Raw genomic sequence first — 24,092 nt, forward strand, 5'->3', positions numbered from 1 at the left:
TTAACAGGCTATTTATTTTTATTTTACAAGCCTTATAAATATTTACTCAAATAAGTTCACCAAACTTTTCAATGAACTAGACTAAAAATCTTTTACCAATAATAACCATTATATGTAAGTGTAAATGATCCAAGTTGCCACAAAATAATGTAAGCAGATATAACAGACATAGAGTTGTTCTAACAGATAGTGTATCTTTGGAAATGAAGTTACATAACAGAAAAGCCATGATAGAATACAGATATCAAAATACATTAGCTACCACACAGGAGTATTTACTGTGTATATTCTAAGACTAGCGAATGCAAAGGAACATTCCTTCAAGGCCTGTCCTTTGGGGTTTATTAAAAATCAAAATAGTTAAAAAAAAAAAGACCACAATCAATTATTTCATGATAAACTTAAATCCTATGATAATTTTTCAATATATTCCTACAAATTCTGTCTTTTAGCCTTACATCTTAGGTTTGCCACTATAATGTTTCATAGAATCATCTCTTTGTAGAGGTCTAACATGTAACTTTAGAATTCCTGAATTTGTTACAGTAGTATGGATTATAATTATGTTTAAACATATGCAGCTAAATTCCATCAACCCATGTTCACAAAGATCACAACCTCAATTTTATTGTGATTGTTTTACCAATCCTTTCTTTGACCCTATCCTTGCACCCTTCTGACTAAATGACTATGGCTGGTTTGAACAAATAAAACAGACCCTGTAAAGTGAAGATCAGTCTTGAACTAATCTTTCTTTTCCCATGGTTAAAAAAAAAGCACAAAGAGAGATCAAATGTCATTGTATATACTATGCTTTCTGAGGAAAGAATGTATCTAACATACATTTAGTTCAACTAGAATAGTATATCCAGAGATTCTGATTAAGATTTTATTATACTTTAAGATGAGGGTAGTCAGGTTTTTTTTTTTAGTTTTTTATTTTTTATTTTTTATAAACATATAATGTATTTTTATCCCCAGGGGTACAGGTCTGTTAATCGCCAGGTTTACACACTTCACAGCACATACCCTCCCCAGTGTCCATAACCCAACCACCCTTCTCCTAACCCCTCCTCCCCCCAGCAACCCTAGAGCTTATCATGCTTAGCGAAATAAGTCAATCGGAGAAAGACAACTATCATATGATCTCCCTGATATGAGGACGTGGTGATGCAACATGGGGGGTTAAGGGGGTAGGAGAAGAATAAATGAAACAAGATGGGATTGGGAGGAAGACAAACCATAAGAGGGTAGTCAGTTTTTTAAGGAAATTTCCTTTATTCTGCATATTGTCCAAGATCTTATTTGCATAAAACTACAGTTTACAGATCTGGCAAGTGTGAAATTCTGCACACACTAATCAGCAGACATTAGTACTTAGAACTTAAAGCCATAAATGTTGTTGATTAGAGCCAAACTTGGTATTTTTGAGTTTCATTACATAATTAAATAAATATAATGTGCAATAATCTTAAAAAGAAACTCCAACCAAATACCTCTATTGTATTACATTATTCGGAATTCCTTGGGTAGCATTCAAAGCAAGGTTCCCTCATCTTGGGATGCTGAATAATTTAACAATGGAATTGACCTTTTCTGAGGAAGAAGCTTTACAATTTAACCTGTCTCTAAAAAGTTAAGATTTCATGTTTTCAAAGTGTGGACTATGTATTAGGGTAGAAAAGGACACGCTATAGTGAACAAGCAATGTAAATCTCTATAGCAGGGGGCTGTTCTTAAAGACACCGGGATCGGGTTGGGAGCAATTCTACCACCTTGTCATAACATTTGGACCATGTGGCTCCTGCAGTTGCTGGAACAGGGGAAGACAAAAAGAGAACTGAAGGCCTGCTTTTCCCTGTGTCTTCTTCAAGTGACCAACATCATTATCATTCAGAGCTCGGCCAGAATAAGAATAATGACTTTGCCTAAGTAGAAGGAGGAAAATAAAATATGGTGGGGGAAAAAAAATATTTGGTGAGAACTGTCATTGCAATAATTTGTACACCACAAAGGAAAGAACAGGAAATGAAAAAGACGGCACAATTTATAATATAGATGTTCCTATGTTAAAAGGCAAAATGATTTGAAAAATAATGAAGTGCTTCAAATATGCATAATTATACTTTACATTTACAAGTCTGTATCCTGATTTGGCTAAGAGTAAGTGCTTAATTAACTAAACTGAATTTCATAGTATAAATTAACCCTTTCACATATTACTCCAGATGATTATCTCAAGATCCCTGTGGCAGAAATTTGAGAAATTATCTGTTCTGATTTTGAAGATGCTCCCTGAAAGAGCGAACTGAAAGCAGTTTCCCCAAAAATGTTCTTCCTTAACCTCCATAACACTAAGTTTTCTGTATTTACAAAAAAAATTATAAATCACTTCCACTTTTAATTTATACTTTATTGATTTGAAATTTTACAAATTTTCAAATAAATTTATAAATGTTATCCAATATTAAATTATAATAACCTCCAGTAAAGGTAAGAAATGAAGCCAATATGAGCTCCTGAAATTGTGAAATCCATGTTTGTGTTAACTTAATCAGCCAAACCTTTATGGATAAACACTGTGCCAGGAAAACAGCAGAAAATGGAGAGTAAAAGGGTAGAGAAATAGGTCAACAGGGAAAGTCACTAAAACAGACTTTAAAAATTAAAATTTGTAACTATTCTCTAAGGAAAAAGAAATACAAAGCTACAAAAATACTACAACCTCAGAAGTTTAATAAGATGTAAAGAAAAAATAAGATACAGGGCAAACATTTTGCCACTAAGAATATAAATTGTTAAATTAATTGTTTGGAATTAATTACATCATTGCTTATCAAACCTCTTAAACTATACATTGCACTAGTTCTAATAGCTCTTTCACATTTGTAGAAAAATGTATGAAGATGTTCAACATTGCATTGCTTTTTGTACCCAATGTCATGAAGGAATTCAGTACAGGCCCTTCTCCCCAGAAGACGCCACTTTGGCATATGGATTATTTTGAGCTGTAGGCACTTGAGACCCTGTGTGCTCAAGAGAAACCTTTATCCCCTCCTTAACCACACAGAAGGATTTAAATTGGGGGGGGGTTCTTCCCAGCATAACAGTTATTAACAGAGATAAACATTATCTGAATGACCCATCTGTAATGGCAGGGCAAACATCTAACTACCAAACATCCGCTCTTCTTAACGCCCTGTGAAGTGCATTCCTTTCCTCTGAAGTCCCAGACCCCTATCCCCTTTTGCTTAGTTTAGGAAATATGTATCTCATTTTGCCTGTCTTTAGAATTTCCTTGTGTGTGTGGATTCCCTGGTATATACACTATACATTTGATTTTCTCCTGTTAATCTGTCTTATGCCAATTTGCTTTTTAGTCCAGCTAGAAGGACCTTTGAGGGGACAGGAAATTTTGCTCCACAGCAGTCAAAAACAACCTTTCGAAAGAGTAATACTACCTTGAAAACTAATGTTTCTCTATATGTTAACTAACTGAAATTCAAATACAAACTTGAAACAAGTAAGCATACAAACAGTAGAATAATAAAATATATAATGGGACATTAATCTGTGAAATACTATCAAGCTGTTAAAAAAGTTGTATATAAAGTAACTTTCTGTGGAAATATTCCTGACAAGGAAGACTCAAAAAGGCATAGGGTTAAGAGGTGGAAGTTCACTGTAACATTATTCTCACAGCTAATATTTATTGGGTGCTTTCTCCATGTGGAATGTGGTTACACACACCTCAAATGTCTGACACTTGCACTCTCACAATGACTATGCAGTGTAGATAAAATTACAACGCTCTTACTATAGATGAGAAAACTATGTCACCTAGAGAGACCTCTTTGGGTCTTGCTTCAGATTACAGGACTAGTGAATGGGGGAACCTGAAAACAAATCAAAGAAGACCGTTTCCAGCCTGTGTTATTTACATTGCGAGAGTATGTCCCAGGAAAAAAAAGAGAGAGAGACATTTAAAGAGAAAAAAAAATAATAATAATCCTATTTATGTAGGAAAAAAATCCTGTAGCTTATTCAAATGCTTTAAAAAGAAAATGAATGGAAGGATAACATCAAACTTCCACCTGATGAGCCAAAATACAATCTCCATAAAAGCTGATGCTGAATCTATTTTGTATGCTTTCTTTCTAGCAATAGTGCCTTCTTAAGTTTAAGCATCTGATAAATAGTTATTACTGATTAATGAGTCATGGGCTAACTATATCCATAGTGCTTACCTTTGCAGAAAGCAATGCACTGGGAAAAGCATGGTGGCACACTTCCCTTCTTTTATATTTTGATATTATCTGAATTCTTTTTTTTTTTAAAGATTTTTTATTTATTTATTTGACAGAGGGAGAGAGATCACAAGTAGGCAGAGAAGCATACGGGGCGGGGGGGAAGCAGGCACCCTGCTGAGCAGAGAGCCCGATGCGGGGCTCCATCCCAGGACCCTGAGATCATGACCTGAGCTGAAGGCAGAGGCTTAACCCACTGAGCCACCCCGGCGCCCCAGTTATTATCTGAATTCTTGAAAATGAGACTATATTACTATTTACTTAGTTTATGCAATAACAGATTCTGAAAACTGTCTCTTAAGATTTTCAGGCCATCTCTAATATTAAAAAACAAAACAAAACTTAAATGTTCTGTTTTGTATTAAGTATATGGTTTATTCAATTTATGGATGTATATATGTTTGTATAAATATTTTATTTATTTATTTGAGAGACAGAGAGCACACCAGCATTGGGGAGAGGGAGAGGGACAAGCAAGCAGACTCCCCACTAAGCAGGGAACACAGGGATCGATCCCAGGACCCTGAGAGCATGAGCTGATCTGAAGGAAGATGCTTAACTGAGCTACCCAGGCCCCCTGATTTACTCGATTTAATAACTAGTTAAACCTAAACCACTTAATATATGATGTTTGACAAATGTCTGCTTCCCTTGAAAATTTAAAAAACCGGGCATCTTTTAAGCTCACCGCAGTTTGGCAGAGGGTGAGGGAGTAACTGCATACATCTGGGAACCAGAGTATTATAACAGTATTTGAATTCCCTAGTTAAACAAAAATTTTAAATGTGTGTTTTTATTCTTACATTCATGAGCACAAGATTGCACACAATTTCTTTCCTTAGAACATCACGCCTGCTTAGGTTTTGCATTTATTTCTCTTATAATTATTTATTTATAATTTTAATCTCTGTATGACTTAGTAAGATGCATATAATGCAAAGTGTGATAGTGATTGTAGTATTCTTTTTCTAGAATGTGATGGATAATGACGAAAATTTTAAACTAAAAAAATGTGTATTTTTTAATTCCCAATGTAAATCGTTTTAGGATTATTTGTTAAGTAATTAACTTAGAATTAAATAATTAACAGAATTAAATTATCTAAATACCTATGTTCTTGACTAATGTATTTCTTCAAGGTTTAATGATAATGATTTTGTTGAGAGGTATGATCCCTTCCTGACCTGAGTAGTAACTGGCTATATTTTTATGAGTTTCTTCTGTTTTTAGGAAAATAGGTTAAATGTACAGTTCTTTAGAATTTTGCTTATTGTTTTCATGACCTATTCATTTCTATATCAACACTTATAATGTTAACATGTCAAAATGAAGTATGAGCTTGATAGCATCTATAATAGCTTCTAGAACGGTGACTTATAAAAATAGACATACACTGAAGACTATTCCACCTTTTATCATTTTAAAAATGTATTTTGTTTTCCCTTTAAAGTGTCATATTTTTATGATGTGGGAAATCCATTAAGTCTGCCACCATTTAAGACTTCCCCAGAAATTAAACAGTGAGTATATTTAACAGTAATGATGACATAAAATAGCATTTTTGAAGACTACATTGAGTTCTTTGATTAGTATGAATATAGTATGAATTAAAAAATTAGTATGAATTAAATATAGAATATTTAAAGACAAGTAAAGTGCAGTAGAAACACTAAATTACCTGATCCCTAACTTAAGAGTAGTATATCCACAAATTAAATTCTCTGTAACTACTGCATGAGACATTAAATAAAGATGGTATCATCTTCCTCACAAAGTCAATGCCAGAGTCATCTGAGGTAAACCTTATCACTAATGTTCAACGCAAGAATGTCATTAAACTAAAAAATAATAATAATAATAATAATTGAACTAATATAAGCACATAATTTTTAAAAAGCTCAAGTGATGAAATGTTATTTTATAAAGTTGCAACTTACTCTTATTTTGCTTAATTAGCTGACATTTTACCAATACTTATTCAAGAAAATATCAATAATTTTCTAAAGTGTCAATCGTTGGAGTACAACTGGAGATATAACTGGTCAAGACAAAAAAGCCATTGCCTACCATGGAGCTTCTTTTTTCCAGTATGTATCTGAGGGGCAGGGATAAAGAAAATTAATTACATGTAAAGTAAACAGATATGATATTACAGACAGGGAGCAATATGGTGATAAATGAGCATGAGAAAACTAGTGACTGGGAAGTTACCTTAATAGAATGGTCAGGGCAATGAGGTAGCCTCTGAACTAAGGGCTTATTGATGAAGAAGAACCTGTCACATACACATCCTATGGAAATACATTCCCATGCAGAGGAGCCAGCAGAAACAAAGACCAAGAGATGGGAAAAAGACAGACATAACTGAGAAGTAAGAAGAATGCTAATGTACAGCATAGTGAGGAAGGTTGCAGAGGTCTCACTGCAGGAAGAGGCAGGGATCAGGGATGTTTTTTAAAACATGACAGAAAGGTTGAATTTGTTCAAGTTCCAGTAGAAAGCCTTTGGGTGATTTTAATCAGGTGGTTGACATGATTGAATCTATTTAAAACAGCAATCCAAATCCAACTAATTCTTAGGCTCTTGTATTAATCTAAGTAGGAGATAATGGATATATAATAAATAGAATTAGTAGAGACAGAGGGAAATAAGCTCATTTGGGAAATATTTTGGAAACAGAACCAAGAGAATGAATTTTTTGACAGCAGTACATAAATAGATCTATCCAGGGCAATTTATGCTGTACCAGAATGCTGATTCCGTAACATGAAAATGGATCAGTTATAAACTGATGAAAGGGAGCGGAAAGGGAGCAGTTCAAATATCTTATTTCACACATGTAAAATATAGAGACCTATCACATTTCCAAAAGAAGAGTCTGAGTAGTCCGTAGGAGAGCCTGGAACACACAGGAGATATCGAAACTGTTGCTGTCAATCTGGCAATCATCTACAGGTTATTTTGAAGCCATAAGGCCAGATGACATTATGCAATAAAAGAAAAAAAAAAAAAAAGCCACACTGAAGCCCTAAGGCGGGCTGGTACATTGAGGTCTAGGAGCAAAACCTCGGCTGTGGCTGGGGAGTAGAGTAAATTATCAGGATATTCTATTGTCACTGATGCCTGGAAACAGAGATTTTTCAGGAAATTGAGGCTGCTTTTCAGTCAAATCATGCTCAGAAGAAAATTAAGATGAAAACATGGGATTCATATTTTGTAGGCTACAAGGTGCTGGTGCCTTGGTAAAAATATTTTATTGGTGCACTGAGAAAAAAACTACAGTAAACCAAAAGAAGAGAGAGAATGAAAATGAGACAAAAGTTGTAGACAATATTTGTATCAGTCATACAGTCTGGGGGAGAAAATAAACAACTCCGTTATTAATATAAGAATTATATTTATTCTGTTTATGAAAATATAGAATGGCAGTTTTATTCCTTTTTTCAGCTTGAATTAATTAATATTCACATTCTTTATAGTTCTACTCACTTAAACCCCATGATTATATGTACCAAGGAGAAATTTAACTGTTAACAAGCTTATATTTGCATCATTAAACAATGCAAAATGTAATTCAAACCATTTCTTAAAATAGAAGGGATTCTAATTCATTTTCAAGAAATGTCTGGTATATTCATTGATAATACATTATTGTCAAGACTCAGTTACTGGTAATTTGCCAATGTTACTCCAAGGCAATCTTTTTGGTAACTAAAAATGCCTGTATGTGAGTGTGTGTATAGGGACAGAGAGGGAGACTGACACAGAAAGAGAGAGCAATAAAGACAAAGGAAAGAAAGAATGAGCTTTGAGAACAAATGATTTAAATGATCATATGTATGATTATGTAAAAACATTAACATTTAAGTATAATTTAAAGAAGACACATTTTACTTATCTTTCCATGCTAAATATAATCCATTTTTTAAAATGTAAGTGATACAATTATTAACAAGTTGTTGGACTGCTTGATAGAATTCGGAAGATAAATATTAATGAACATGCTATATTGTGTCATATGTTGATTAATGATTAATTCGGAGTGTTGTAGACCATTTTACATACCATATTTTAAAAAGGATAAGCTTAAGTTGCAAATGAATACTAAATATAAGTGAATATAAAATATTTCTTAGAAGAGAAAGACTAAAATAATTAGAAATAATTACATTCAGTGACTCAGTGAAGGCAAATGGAAGTTAAAAAAAAATTGGTATCCCTCTTCAAATATTTAGAGAGTTGTCTTATGGATAAAATTTGGCTTGCATTCTTCAAAATGGTCCAATGCATACTCAAAAGGGAATAGTTGCTCCTTGAAGTTTCCCATTGCTAATTGGAAATGGAGCCAGATGACAGTAAAGCAGTGGCCAATCATGGCAAGTCCACAGTAAATTCTAAAATTTTTGAGAGTTAACTACTTAGAAAATAGAATACCCTTTTTAAAAAATATTTTAAAAGACTTTATTAATTTACTTGTCAGAGAGGGAGGGAGAGAGAGACCGAGAGAGAGCACATACACAAGCATTTTATAGTGATCCCATGTTAAGCGAGAGGAAGGAGAGATATAACTGGTCACTTGTGAATTTCACATATCTTGTGAAATTGTTAAGCCTGAACTATGTTTATATTTTAGCCTACCATAAAATTTTCTTTAAGCTTAAGCATCTATGAAGAATTCAAACTTTCTGTGAAAAGAGAATTTAATATTCCCTATCACAAAAAAATCTGAACACACAGAAACTGTTGGAGAAAACAAAGAACCAAAACTTGATTCAAAACAAAAATATCTGTAGTTTAAAAATTGAACTGTGGGGCACCTGGGTTAAAGCTCAGTGGGTTAAAGCCTCTGCCTTCCACTCAGGTCATTATCTCGAGCTCCGGCTCTCTGCTCAGCGGGGAGCCTGCTTCCTCCTCTCTCTCTCTCTGCCTGTCTCTTTGCCTACTTGTGATCTCTGTCAAATAAATAAATAAATAAATAAAATATATTAAAAAAAATTGAACTGTATCATTGAAAAACAAGACTCCAACTTCATGTAAGAAGTAGTCATCAATTTATAATTAATATATTAAAATGATGATGCACGGTAAAATCTAATCGAATTTGTTTTAAACAGTGAACAGATGAACAATCAAATACTAAAAATATCTTGTGAAATAATATTTTAAGTCCTTATATATAATCCTTTTTTGAAAAAGATAGATAAAATTAAGGCAATAAATTAAAATCTGGAACTTAAACCATATTATATCTGTAATTTATTTAGCTTTATATAAGCCTATTATATCTTTATAAATATGATAAAGTATATTTGAAAGACTTTTGCCAGTTTTTCAAAACAAATATCATTTTTCCATTCTAAAAAGGGGAAAAAAGAATCAAAGTTGTTTGATAATATTTTTGAGAACTCACAGCCAAAGCAATCTATTTCATTGCATACTATTTATCTCCTCCTACAACTAAAAATGTAGCTCTTCTATTAGGCACAATTGATAATCTTTTTTTAATTGTCAACTACTTGTTTGAAGAATTTATATTCAAACCCAATAGTGGGTATGCCTGGGTGGCTCAGCTGGTTAAGCCTCTGCCTTGAGCTTGGGTCATTATCTTGGGATCCTGGGACTGAGTCCCGCATCAGGCTCTCTCCTCACTGGAGAGAGCCTGCTTCTCCCTCTCTCTCTGCCTGCCTCTCTGCCTATTTGTGATCTCTCTCTCTCTGTTGAATAAATGAATAAAATATTAAAAAAAAAGAAACCCAATAGTGATTTCGCTGTGCACACAAATATTTTATTCCAAAGAATACATTGAATAACTGAGAATTCATTGTTCTTTAACTGTGATAACAGGTTATAAAATATATAGTATTTTAGCTTTTACTTTAGTTTTTAAAAAATAGGTTAATGGATCATTGTTGATTAGTGAATGCAAGAATCCTCTCTATGAAATTAAAAAAAATCTCTAGATATGGTAAGTGGAAGGCTCTCTTACTTAGGTTTGGAAATCATACCCAGGTAATATCCTTCCAATAACAGCAAGATTTTAATTGAAAGTTCATAGAGAAATCTATTCCTAGCATCTTTGTATGTGCGTAGGTCAATAAATGTTAGTTGGACCAAAATCTGGCTCTAACTTTTTCATATAGATACATCCGTTTTGTAAAAACCTTATTAAAATGCACAGGTTATATTAAATTATATAAAAAATATATAAAGTATATATAATTTATAAAGTATATATAACTTATATTGATACATAGGACTTAAATTGGTAGACTAAAAACAATTGGTAAATAAAATATTTTTAAGTATACTTCCTTCAAATACTAGATCTTCTGGTTTATGTAAAATATAAATAAATCTTCAAAAAATGAAATATTCAATTTTCAAAATATGTTTATGCTAAAGCTGGTCATAGCAGTCTATTTGTACAAAGTGTACTACACATTAACTATAACAGAAAACAATAGAACATACTATTTTATTTATTTATTTTTAAAGATTTTATTTATTTTTTTGACAGATCACAAGTGGGCAGAGAGGCAGGCAGAGAGAGAGGGGGAAGCAGGCTCCCCACTGAGCAGAGAGCCCGATGCGGGGCTCGATTGCAGGGCTCCATCCCAGGACTCCGGGAACATGACCTGAGCCAAAGGCAGAGGCTTTAACCCACTGAGTCACCCAGGAGCCCCAGAACATACTATTTTAAAAAGACATGATTAATGTGCACTATGTGGACTGTATAAATTATATAATATAAAAATATTGAATCTTCCCCTTTGGGCAGATTTTTTCTGCTTTCCAACACAACACCATCACCTCTCATTTGGACCATTTGACAAAACTCCTAAGTGATCCCCTCACTGCCATTAAACTTGTCACATCTACTCTCTTTTCCAAATGAGAGCAAGAGACATTTTTAAAAGGCAAATTTATTCTTGTTGCTCTCTCACTTAATACCTATCACTCTATTCCTATTAAATTTAGGATGAATTTCAACATGCCTAGCAGACAGTCTCTTGCTTCATCTCGACTTAATTTCATGGAACTCTGCCTCATTCATTAATCTCTAGCTCCTTCGATCTCTTTTTCTGATGGCCTTTATTGCTGCAGGGACTTTGCACATCCTTCCTCTCTATTGTGAATGATCACTCCCCCTTCCTTCACCTCACAGGCCTCAGATTAAGTATCACTTATTATGTCAAATGAGCCTACTTCCCCTTTTTTGTGCCTCCATAAGTTATTATGTCAAATGAGCCTGCCTCCATAAGTTATCATTCTCTTTATTGTAGTTTTAACTTCATTTTTGAAAAAAAATATGTGTTGTCCCCAGCCTTAAGTAGAAAACTAAACGAGTTAGGGAAAAACACTGCTTTATCACTAATGTCTAGTCTAACATGTGACATAAAGTAGGTACTTAATATATTTTGGTGACTGAAAATAAATTTCAAGTAGTCTCGGTGCTTTGTTATGTTTAACTGTGTTATACATTCTGGGTGAAAATCTGAATTTGTAGATTCAAAAAGTAAAAGCTAATGAAATACTTTTATAGGTAGATTGTACAAAAAATAGTTTAATTTTTGATGTAGGTTAACCAGATATTCAGGTTATTTGTTCCATTAAAAATACAGTATTTTTCAACTACCCCAGCATTGAAAATAACCCGTTTAAAAACCAGAGTTCTATCACAATATCAAAAGATACATGTACTCACATGTATAAATAGCATTATTCATAATAGCCAAGATTTGGAATCGACCTTAAGTATCCGTCAATGGATTACTGGAAAAAGATGTGGTATGCACATATATATATGCATACAATGGAATATTATTCATCCAGGAGAAAAAAAGGAATCCTGCCACTTGTGATAACATGGATGGACCTTGAGGGCATTCTGTTAAGCGAGGTAAGTGAGACAGAGAGAGACAAGTATTGCATATTCTCACTTACATGCAGAATCTAAAAAAAACAGTGGAACTCACAGACACAGAGAGGAGAATGGTAGTTATCAGGGGTTGGCAGTGGGGGTACTGGGGAGATGTAGTTTAAGGATACAAACTTATAATCAATCAGTAAATTCTGAGAATATAATGCACAGAATAGTGGTTATAGATAACACGACTCCACTATAAACTTCAAAGTTGCTAAGAGACTAGATCTTAATTGTTCCAACTACAAAAATGAAATAATTATGTGCAGTAATAAAGATGTTAGCTAATGCCACAGAGGTATTTAATCATGAGATATATAAATATATCAAATCAACATGCTGTGTATCTTAAATTTATATAATGTTATGTAAGTGTCAATTATATCTCAATTTTTAAAAATCAGGGTTTTCTTTGATGTTTTTGTTTGTTTGGTCCTTTTGTATTTTTGTTTTTTAGAATCTCTTAGCGGGTATTTCAACATTCAGAATGATAAAATTCAATTCTCAAAGCCTGAAAAGCATTTGAACAAGCATCAGTATGCTTTATTCTACATTGGTCTCTAATATTGGTGCAAAGAATTACAGTGAGTACATAATGAAAAAAGCTTAGGAAGAACAAATTGAATTAAACTCATATTTGCTTTTTAAATACTATCTGAGGTTAACTAAATTTTAAATTTTGCCATCTATGTACCATAGCAGAGAAAGTAGCATAAAAAAGAGCCAGAAAATAATTATCTAGGTCAATTTCTTTAATGATACAATTTATCAGGCTTACTAAATGTTACCCTGTAGGAAAAAGTAGAGTTGACATAGCAATATTTCACTGGCATTATAGTCTTTGGAAAATTGCCTAGTTTAAAAGTAAGATATTTTGGTTATGGTTGATTAAACTATTTAAACAATCTTTGCTAGTATATGTGGCTTGTCATTAGATAATCTAAAATAAACACACAAAACAAACAGAAAATATATTTTCTCCTGTGAGAATTTTAAAGTGGGTGCTGTGTATATTTTTATTATTTTAAATGCACATTATTGTGGCTTTTAAGTTAACTCTGTCTGGATTGAAAGTATTTTATATAGAAGTGACTCAATCACTTTTCCGCTATTGCAGTAGATTGATTCACACATACAAAAGAGAAACTATCCATTTGGTCTTTTTATTGTTTTGATTATATTTTGGTATTAAATTATTTATAACACATTTTAATGCAAATTTATCTGACCTGTGGAGTTGATTCTAAACATTGTGAAAGGTTTACATGTCACCTTTACTTAGCCTCATCAATCCCAGCATTATGCTGAATAATGCAGTATTTATAATTACTATTTTAAATTCTTTGACGGAAATAAGTTTCTATGCTCATTAATTCAAATAAGTATGTTTGATAATAACCAGAACTGCCAATTCCAAACATTCTATCTTTTTCATCCTAGGGGCTCCTTTATTATATTCTTTAATATAAAGAATAAGCAATAGATTTGCTATCATACTTTTTTATACTTTTATTTGGAGGGTTTTGAGTTGTTTATTTCAGTTGCATATGGCTCCTCCTGATTAATATTCACAAGTTCACTGGTCTGTAAATCTCTTAGGATTCTTTTAACTTCAAACACAGTTTAAGTTACTTTATGTAGAAATAAAAAAAAATCTTATGGAGTTAATGTGGCTTTTTTTCATTGCATTTAATGCTAAATTCTAATCCACATTCCTGAAGATTTTATAGTTATTCATCTATATTTTTGGAGGCAGGCAGTACAAAATGCCTTTGTGCAGGGTGAGTCACTCCAAGGATTGTGACTAGAGACAGCATATTAGTATTGCTTGACAAAGCAACTTATTATTTAAGCACTGAAAGGGACAAAAAATTGTATTTGAGTGAAAGGGAAAGGAGAGTCAGAAGAGGGAAAACATCGGTACAAACTATAACAACCAGAAAATTGGATGAAAAGAAAGAAGTCAAAGTTCTAGGAGGAATACCAAATATGAGTGTAGCCTGGCGCACTACTTATCAGCTGCACACAGGCCAAGTTCCTCGAGGAAATCCAATTTGTTTAGAGGAAGTGACCAAAGAGATAGAGCCAGGCAAATGATCCGAAGTGCCCTGTAACAAAACATACCAGCGAGCTGTTTTCCGTAGTTTGAAACGTTTCCTGCTAGGCTTTGTCATTTATAAGAAACCACCCACTTTAAAATGGCACAAAGAATCCCTAATTCGGTCAGAGTTACTATTATATACCACATTTTTAAAAATTATGTAATGGGAAAAGGTGCTGACAACTGAACTAGTGAATTCAAATTTTTCTCAAGTTCTGAACCCTTTAAAACCTGAAAGTTTATTCCAAAATATATGAAAATACATCCTTGATCATTTCAACACATCCAAAACTAATTAGGGAAAATAAAAACCAAACAAGTCAGCAAGGCATATTTCAGATGAAGATTCAAAAGTTAAAGTAGGCTGAATGGACCACGGGCAACCTAGCATTATTTAAATGAGGGGCACCTGCTTGGCTCAGTCTGTTAAGCATCTGCCTTTGGCTCAGGTCAAATCTTGGGATAAAAGCCCTGCACTGGGCTCCACCCTCAGTGGGAAGCCAGCTCCTTCCCCTCCCAACTCTCTCTGCTTGTGTTCCCTCTCTCCTGTCTCTCTGTCAAAGAAGTAAGTAAAATCTTTTTAAAAAATAAAAGACAAGTGTGATACCAATGGGAATTGGGTAGTATATCAGTATTCTATAAAGGAATTACCAAAGTTGAAGAAAATGGATGGAACATTGTCCCTTTCATCTCAAATATAAGAAAAAAAAATGACATATGACAACAGAAACAAGAAAAATGCAGGCTTAAAGAAAGAACACACTTTACATCAAGGAGGTAATTTACATAGTACAATAATCTCCAAAGTTGGCCACAGAATTGTGAAATCACCAAATTTCAAGACAAGCATATCTATAGATATGATGCTCGGTTAGTTATAACCACTAGAATCTGATTTTGTAAGTCTTAGACAAGCTTTTCTCTCTACTTTTACCAGTTTGTAAATGAATCAAGAGAAGCTGCATTGTGGAATCATGCAAACTGGAATGATTTCCCTTTACCCCAAATTTTTTTCAATTCTAATTTACTATGTTAACCATTTCTATATTTTCTAACTGCCTGAATGGTGCCTCAATGGTTTTCAGCTGTCCCTGTGCACAGAAATTAACTGCATCATAGTTGTTTAAAAGTACTTACAAAATAAGTATTTACAAAATAAAAATTCTCAAAAGCATTTGCAGGCTTAATGTTGTGCAAAATGATCTATTAGCTATAACTAAATTTAAGCCTCTGTTGCCTTATGCAGAAATGGAATAATTTTTCAGCTTGATGGAAAAATGCACTAAGTATCCTCAAAGTATTGTTTTCTCTTGTGTATGAATTAATACTCTGACAATAAATTTCCCTTTATAGCAATTATATAATTTTTCAAGGTTTTTCTTGTCTATATTATTTCCACTTATAGTCTCGTTTCAAACATGGGAGTGTGCAAAACCATTAAATTTGTCCTCATATAATGGAAATATAATTCCTACTCGAATGTATTCCCAAAATACTTGAGGTGATTAGAGGGACAAAACAGGTAGGTGTTAGCTTACATGGAGTCTTTTCAAACTGTTTAAAAATATTAAGAAAAAAAAAAACATGAGGTTAAAAAAAATATTAAGAAATGGCTGACTTTATGTGCATGTATCCAACCTACTTCTTTTAATTTGGTTCTTATTATACCCGAAATGCATCTCTGAACAAGACAGATAGTTTTCTCTTTCTAGAAAGCCTGCATTCTTTTGAGAAGAGAAAAAAAAAATGAATGATCAAATACCCATCTGGAAAATATGAGTCTGTGACCATATTCTGCAAATAATTGAAAGGGTAATATGAGAAGAGGTCAATGATGAAGGTAGACTGGTTTGATATGGGAGAGCTCTCTCCCTAACAAAGTAATACATATACTAAGATATGATTAATAAAGATGTGATCATAAAAAGTCCTGAAAGGGAGGACATTTCAAGAAGCAATTGGTAACATCACGTTTTGTAACAGATATGCCAAGCTGTCATCAGATTTCAGTTCTTTCTCCACAGAACTCCTTACAGGGTATATTTCTTCTCTGAGTAGAATTTACATTCCATTTCCTTTCCCTGAGGTATGTACATGTGTCTAAATCTGGGCCAAATATGTGTAAACAGAAGTGGCATGTAGTTGACGCCAGAAAAACCTCCTCAGAGATGACCCAGTCTGCGCTATTTGACATGTCTTAGTCCCTTCCAACATTTTTTTTTTTAAAACAAAAAGCACAGAGGAAATGGCTGAAGTTAAATTTTAACTGTAATGTTGTATCAAAAAGTTAAGGGTCTATACATTCAAAATGAAGCATTCAGTTGAAGAAGTTTGAGTCCTTTAACATGAAGACCATAAGAATAGCATGAAACACAAAGCATCACATCGGTTATGGACAGATAACAAAAGAGGTATCGCAGGAAAAAAGAGGGGGCTTGGTGAACTCAGCTATTTCCTTGGACAACTAAAGAAATTCCTAGTTTATTCATTTGCATAGGATTGTTCAACTATAATAACACAGAAAATAACTTAGAAAATTCTGCATTGGAAAGAGAAAAGAAAAAAAGTTTAGATGTATATTAGTTATACCTGTCAAAAATATCAGAGATATTGTACTTCTGGAGGAATCACTGAAACAATGTGTCCTTGGACCTGCCTTCTACATGAAAACAAAGAACATCTGCAGGCCCCAAAATAGATAGTATTACTTCTGTATTTCGTATATAGAGAGATAGCCTTATGGATAGGATGGTACTTGACTTCAAAGTGTAATGTGATGACTACCTTGCACTGTGACTAGCTGGGTAGGGGGGTACATGGATCAATAAAATACTAAGTGGAAGGAAACTGACATTTATTGATCACCTAAAATGTTTCAGGAACTTTAACATATTTTACTATATATCAAAGGTATTCTGAGATATAGATAGACATGGTTTAACCTATTTGCAGTCAAAACAAATTAATCTAAGGTAATTTAAATAAATCTTCTAAAGTAATAGGAGAACCAGGAAAAGAACTGGAACTGATACACTTGATTTATTATACACTACCTATCTATTCAAGATTAGCCACAAAATGGTAGGGACTCAGTTCTCTTTTTTAAACAATCCAGCTACTCTCAGTAATAAATCATGATAGTGAAGACCAGTTTGTGAAGGATGTATGTGGACATTAAGGAATTATAATAGATCACATATTTGTCACTCATACCTGTTATATCAATTACCTGAAAGAATGTTCTAATGTATTCTTTAATTTTAATCCAAATGTCCTTATCTATAAAATTTAAAAGATGATAGGGTTATTGTAAGAGTAAATGAAATAAATATATATCAAAATTTCACAAGTACTATTAAACCATATTAATTTTAATTTTATATAAATAATAAACTTAATGGAAGATGATGTTATTATTTTAGTTCACTCATAAGAACATAACCATAAAATCATCAGAAATCAGAAATAATTATTTTTTCTACTACTGACATCACTAAGCTATTGTGCCTATTTATGCAAAAAAAATGTTTTGTTAGTTGTGACTATGTTCAAAAACGTGTATTACAGTGTTAAATGCAACCAGAAAGTTTTGAATTTTTTCCTGGTGAAAAAGAGAAGTATATCCTCCATATACTTTTCATTCAGCATTTCCTTAGAGAAATAGTATATTTTTTAAAGATTTTTATTTATTTATTTGACAGAGAGATCACAAGTAGGCAGAGAGGGAGGCAGAGAGAGAAGAGGAAGCAGGCTCCCCACTGAACAGAGAGCCCAATGCAGGGCTCGATCCCAGGACCCTGGGATCATGACCCGAGCCGAAGGCAGAGGCTTTAACCCTCTGAGCCACCCAGGTGCCCTGAGAAATAGTATTTTTAAACTATACTTTTGTCTTTCTGAGATATGTTTAAATACTTTTAAAGGCTACATGAGTCTTCTGTCACTTGTGAATTCTAAGGGTGTCTTTCTTAGAGGATCTTGAAGAAATCTATTTGATATCTGACCATCAATGAGTGCGGTACTCCAACGGGAGTTTAGCCTAGGCACTTTGTTCCAAGTAGTATCTTCTGCTTGTTGAAAAAACTGAAGAACTTTTATAGCTCCTTTGAATAAAAAACATGTATGTAATAAGCTGTATCTGTCTGGCTACATAATAGCGTGAGATTTCTTTCTGTCTTTGTAATCTCTTCAGGAGAGTACCTGTAATGCACATTACAATCTGGTTTAATGCTTTTTCAGTGATAAAATTGCTTTCTTCTTTTATTTTGTAGGTAGGTTTATTGGATTGGCAGAATTTTTACCTTTAATTATACTTCTTCAAAAATTTGACAATGAGGATGGAATTGGTCTGGCAGTTCCTGACTTGAGTGCACCAGCTGAGGTTCTTTGGGCAGTATAACAATCAGGTAAGAGACCTCGAATTTAAAAAAAAAAAAACAATCTCCCTTCCAGTGCTTTGCCTTTTGGAATAGTAGCCAGACAAAACACTCTCTCCAAATTCAAGATTTTAGGGTCAAGTAGACATTGATAATACAGATTCTTAAATCTAGTCAAGACCACCATTAATTTTGATGGTGTAAAAATATGGTAAGCCAGAAATATATCCTGCAGTTCTTTCTCATAAATTGGCATATATCTCTGTCACATTTAGAATAGGTAAACATATATAACCCCAGTTATTGCAGTAACCTACTGACGCCTCTGATTTGGATGAAATAAGGTTATTTATGGGATTCTTAGAAGGAATTTGCCTCAAGTAAATAGAAGGTGGGTACCTGTGTAATGTACTCATCATAAGAGCAAAGTTAAAAATTAGAAAGCCAGAAAAAATCTTGAGAAAAATAGAAATGTGAGAACTATAATTAATTGATCTTTTACAGAGCCTCTTCCTTTGCCTACTATCTCCACCATCTTTCATTCTGTTGCATCTGTCAGCTCTGCCCATTCCTCAGATCAACTCCTAGGAAGAAGAATGATCTTTTAGATGACTGCGTTTTTTTCCATCTGTGGATTTCCCTAAAAAGGGGGATGGGTCCACGATATCTTTAGCTGGTAATGAATCACTTGGTTTATGAGTTTATGTATCTCATGCCCTAGCTCTGAGTACACTCAATTTCACCTACAAGAATCCTTTGTGTCATCAATCTATCATGTCATGATGAAGCAGAAATGTAGGAGATATGATCAGAGGATAACTGAGAACTTGGATAAAATACTGTCTCTCCATGAAGACACGTACAGTAATTACACCAGATACTTAGAAAAAGGTAAAGTACTATTAGGTTGAAAAATACTAATGGAGAAAAAAAAAATCAAAGTATCATAAATTCTACATTGTTCTCATCTCAAAAGGAAGGAAATCAGCACTTCCTATTCTAATTGCCAGTGGAGCAGATGCCATTAAGAGGCCCTCTAGGCCTCCTCAGTAATTCACCTGCCTTCCTCACCTGCTGATATTACTAAAGTTTTTTTTTTTTTTCCCTTCCCATTGCACTCTCTTGCCAGCTATTGACACTCAAGTTAGTGAAAAGATGGTAAGATGGCAAAGACAGACTATAACTAAAATATTAGCAGCAGCTACTCAGTTTAAGGGCAACAGAGACAAGAAAAGAAAAAATAAAAACAAACAAATAAAAATACCATGTTAGCTGTTGAGTTAGAACAATTTACTCAACATAACCCTTAGTCTGGCATCATCTGAAGGCAGAAAAAGAAGAAACTAACACTGTATATCATTATTGCAAGAGCCCAGGACACTGGAAGATGGATTAAGACACTCCAGAAAATGCAGAGATGGCAAGAACAAGGAATTCAGGAAATCCCAGAAGGATAAAACTCTCAGCTAGAAAATAACTGTCAAATGGCTTAGGTTGATGGATTGAGGGAATCTCGGGAGTAGGAACTGGTGAAATGTGCTCCAGTAATTCTTTATGCTACCCTATCCTTGCCTTTTCTGGTAAGTATTGGTGTTATTTGTTTCATAAAAATTTTTTGCCTTTGGTATGATGATAAATCAATATTGGTTGATATTCTGAGTCGACTTCTACTTTTTTTTTTTTTTAAGTTTCCCTTTGTTTTCTATGGTTTTCATAGAAATTGTTTCCACTGATTGAGGAACATGCTTTCTTTCTCTTGATTTATCTATAAACCAATTGGGAAGACATCTGCTATGCAAAGTGAAGACCTCCCTCAATATTCTCTACTCCAGATGAATGTTTATGGAGTTCTCTGGGGGGTCAGGGAGGAAGGCATCCAATTTGGTTATTCTGTCCTTTCTGAAAGAAAAGGGGTGTGACAGAAAGTGTCAATCTCACACTATGTTGGGGGAAAATGTCCTGAATGAAAAGAAATCAGTATTACTTTGGGCCCTGGAGAATACCAATACTGGTTTAATTTTATATATAAAACTACTAAAAATAGCTAATTAGAATAATAATTCCATGGCCATGTACAGAATAATACCCTTTCCCAAGTGTTTAATTAGAAGGAGTAAAACCATTATAAACTAATTAGAAAACAAGAAGTAAAAAAGAAAAGTTATTCTGTAATTCCAGTAAAGAAGGGAGGTAAATTTGACCAAGATGGGCACCACTTGACCATTATATGGGTTTATTCAAGATCTTAGTAAAATAAATAAATGTGTTGTTCTAATAACTACTATAGTTCCTAACCTTGTAATTATTCTGATTTTGGTACCATCATCAGCAAACTTTTTTTGTAGTTGATTTATACTCAGTTTTCTATTTTCCCCTATTCCTCTAGTAGATGACTCAAAGTCTTATTGCCTTTTGTTTAGGAAAGAGTTCAGTATTTACAGCAAAGGATTCCACAAGGTTTCAGGACCCTTCTTATTTTATTTAGTCATTTATAGGAAAACTTAGAGAAATTTGTCCCACTAGAGGGATCCATTAATTATTCACCACGTAGATGATTTGCTGGTACCCTGAGAAAGAAAATAGTAATGCAAAACTGATACTTCAACTTGGCTATAATTCCTTGCTTCACAGAGACATAAGGCCTCCCTAGACACATTACAATATTGCCAAAGTGAAGTAAAATATTTAAGGCATCTGTTGAAAGCAGCAAGTGTTACAATCAAGGAATCAGCTAATCAACACAGTCAGTATTACAATCTACAAGCCTGCAAATGTGATGGCCTACTAAAAAACAAACAAACAAAAGCGGTATTGCAAGTGAACAAATAAAAACCCAAATAGACAATTTGAGGACTACTAGGTTATTGTAGACAGTGGATCCCAGCTTTTGCAGAAGCAGTGAAACCACTGAAGGAGTACATTCATGGTAATTCTTTAGATCTCTGGGATAGTTCCTAGGAACTAAAGAGTTTTGAATGACTTAAATTGGCTGTAGTCTCTCTCTCAGTTTAGAAATTCCAGATTCTGAAAAATCTTTCCATTTGTTTTGTCATGAAAATAAAGGTGATACTAGAAAATTTTAACTCAAAAGTTGGATGTATACCAGAGCTCAATAGTATCTTTGTTCTTCTGCAAGTGGTTTAACACTGGGAATGACTGGATGTTCCAAGCGGGCCAACAAGTCACACTTTTGAAAAACCTCAAGCCCTACCTTGGGTTACTGGACAGCTACCTTTCAAGTGCACAGGGCCCAGCCTTTGTCAGTCCACTGTCAGACTAGCTATGAATGACTATTATTTTCTAATGCTAGTATGTACTTAGTAGATGGAGTTCCCTAAACTTTGCTGCATTTTTTTGCTATTGTTGTTTTCTTCTTTAACCAGATCCTGCTGAAACAGATGATCATGGTGCCTTCTGCTAACATTAAGGCACCAGTCCCTCACTGGACATATATGACATTCCTGTTGGAAATAAGATATGACAAACATGAGAGTATTTACTTATGAGTCACATCCTTGGGGTGAAAATGACCAACTTAAGTTTTCTAATTCTCTGGTTATTTCTCTTGAAATTTTGAAACCTTATGTTTTGTCTGAAATTAAAAGTAGGTATAAAAAGCTGAATTTATGGCAGTTATAGGAACTAAAACTGTTGGTTTAAAATTCAAAGATTACTATACACATACACACACAGTGAATTTGTGTGCTTGAGTGTTTGGAGTCTGTCATGAAACAGGGAACATTTGGGGGTTAAAATTAGGGATTTTTTACTTTTATACGAACTAAAATGTTTCAGAGAAAATTCAAAGCTGGTTTTTGAGAGGCTTAACAACTAATTGTCTGCTTAGGTATCATCCATTGTCAAGCTCACATATGGCAGAATGATATATCTAAATGCAAAAAATATACTGACAAATTAAAACAGAATATGGCAGATTCCAAACTTAGAAGCCCCACTTTTAACAAAATAATCAATTTTCCCTTATGTAAAAAAAAAAAAAAAAAAGTCACAAAAGGAAGTAAACAAATGGATTTAGAAAGAAGAATAATTCAATGAGTAATGGGAATTATCTGATGAAGTAATTCCTATACCACACCGTCTTATTTGCTCAGTTAAAATTGCTGTGTCAATAAAACCTGTGAGTACCTAATATTACACATAACAAAAAAAATTTTAAAAAAAACTATTCAAAACATATTAAAGAAACATGTTATTTCTCAGCAGAATTTTTTATAGTCCACTCTTAAGTTATATGGAGAAGTTCGCCACCTACCTTACAAGCAACCTGGTGGCAGTTGGGATTCACAGAGTCAATGTTTGTAGAAGGTAAGAGATTTGTTTTAATTATGAAATGTATGATGTTCAGATGATCTGAAGGCTTTCCCTCTTCAGAAGCTGATTATCAGACAGTGGTACTGGTTCTCTTAACACACAAAATTCCTACTTTGGGGATAGCAAAGCATATAGAATCAAATGGAATTATTTCAAGTACAGTCTAGAAATTTTAAAAAAATTTGTAGAGTCCTGTTATTTTTATACTTCCTGATCTTCAGTTATTTGGACAAATACAATGGAGGAACCAAATTCAAGACAACAACTACAACTGAGGAAAAAAAAAAAAAAAAGATTCAACAAAATGACCTAGAGGTTTACTATTAGCTTTGCTAATAGTTAATACCTCAGTAATAACTTAGTTAATAACTAAGTAATCCTGCATTCAAGAATGGTACCCCTTCTTTTAGACTTGTTTGACAGGTCTATAAATGTAGGTCTGAGACTGTATCCTGCAACCAATTGAATTGAAACTTCTCATAATCATTTTCATATTTAAAAAGAGTTCTCTCTCTTCCCAAGAAACCAGAGCAAAGTCAAAAGGACCTGAATGGACCCACCTGAAGAAATCTGTCACCTTTATCTATTGGTGGATTTCATCTACATAAAATTATTCCAGAGGAAAGACAGGCTGTCCCCATGCTGAGAGGGAACCTTTCAAATGCTGCTGACCATTCAGAAAACTATAAAGTAACATGAATACCCAGCTGGAATAATGCTTCCCATGAGAAGCGAGCATGTTAGGAGGACTGAACTGTGGCTTCCAAAAGCACTTGAAAATTAAGTTTTCCAGACTACCTGTCACTGGTATTGAATTCAACTGTAAGGAAGTATTACTACTATTCTCATATTTCACTTTGCTTTACTATTCACAGTGATGGTTACTTAAATTGCTTTAGGGGTATTTTTACTAGAAGATGAACATTTAACCCATTGCACTACTTTTTCTCTCTATAGTCCCAGTAATGATTCCTATACGTAAAAGGGAACACCTAGGTACTAAGCCAGCACTACACCAGGAAATACAGAAAAGGGTTGTAGAAAAGAAAAACTTT

This window comes from Neovison vison, chromosome 1 (genome assembly GCF_020171115.1).
Source record: "Neovison vison isolate M4711 chromosome 1, ASM_NN_V1, whole genome shotgun sequence".
In the NCBI taxonomy this organism is placed as follows: domain Eukaryota; kingdom Metazoa; phylum Chordata; class Mammalia; order Carnivora; family Mustelidae; genus Neogale; species Neogale vison.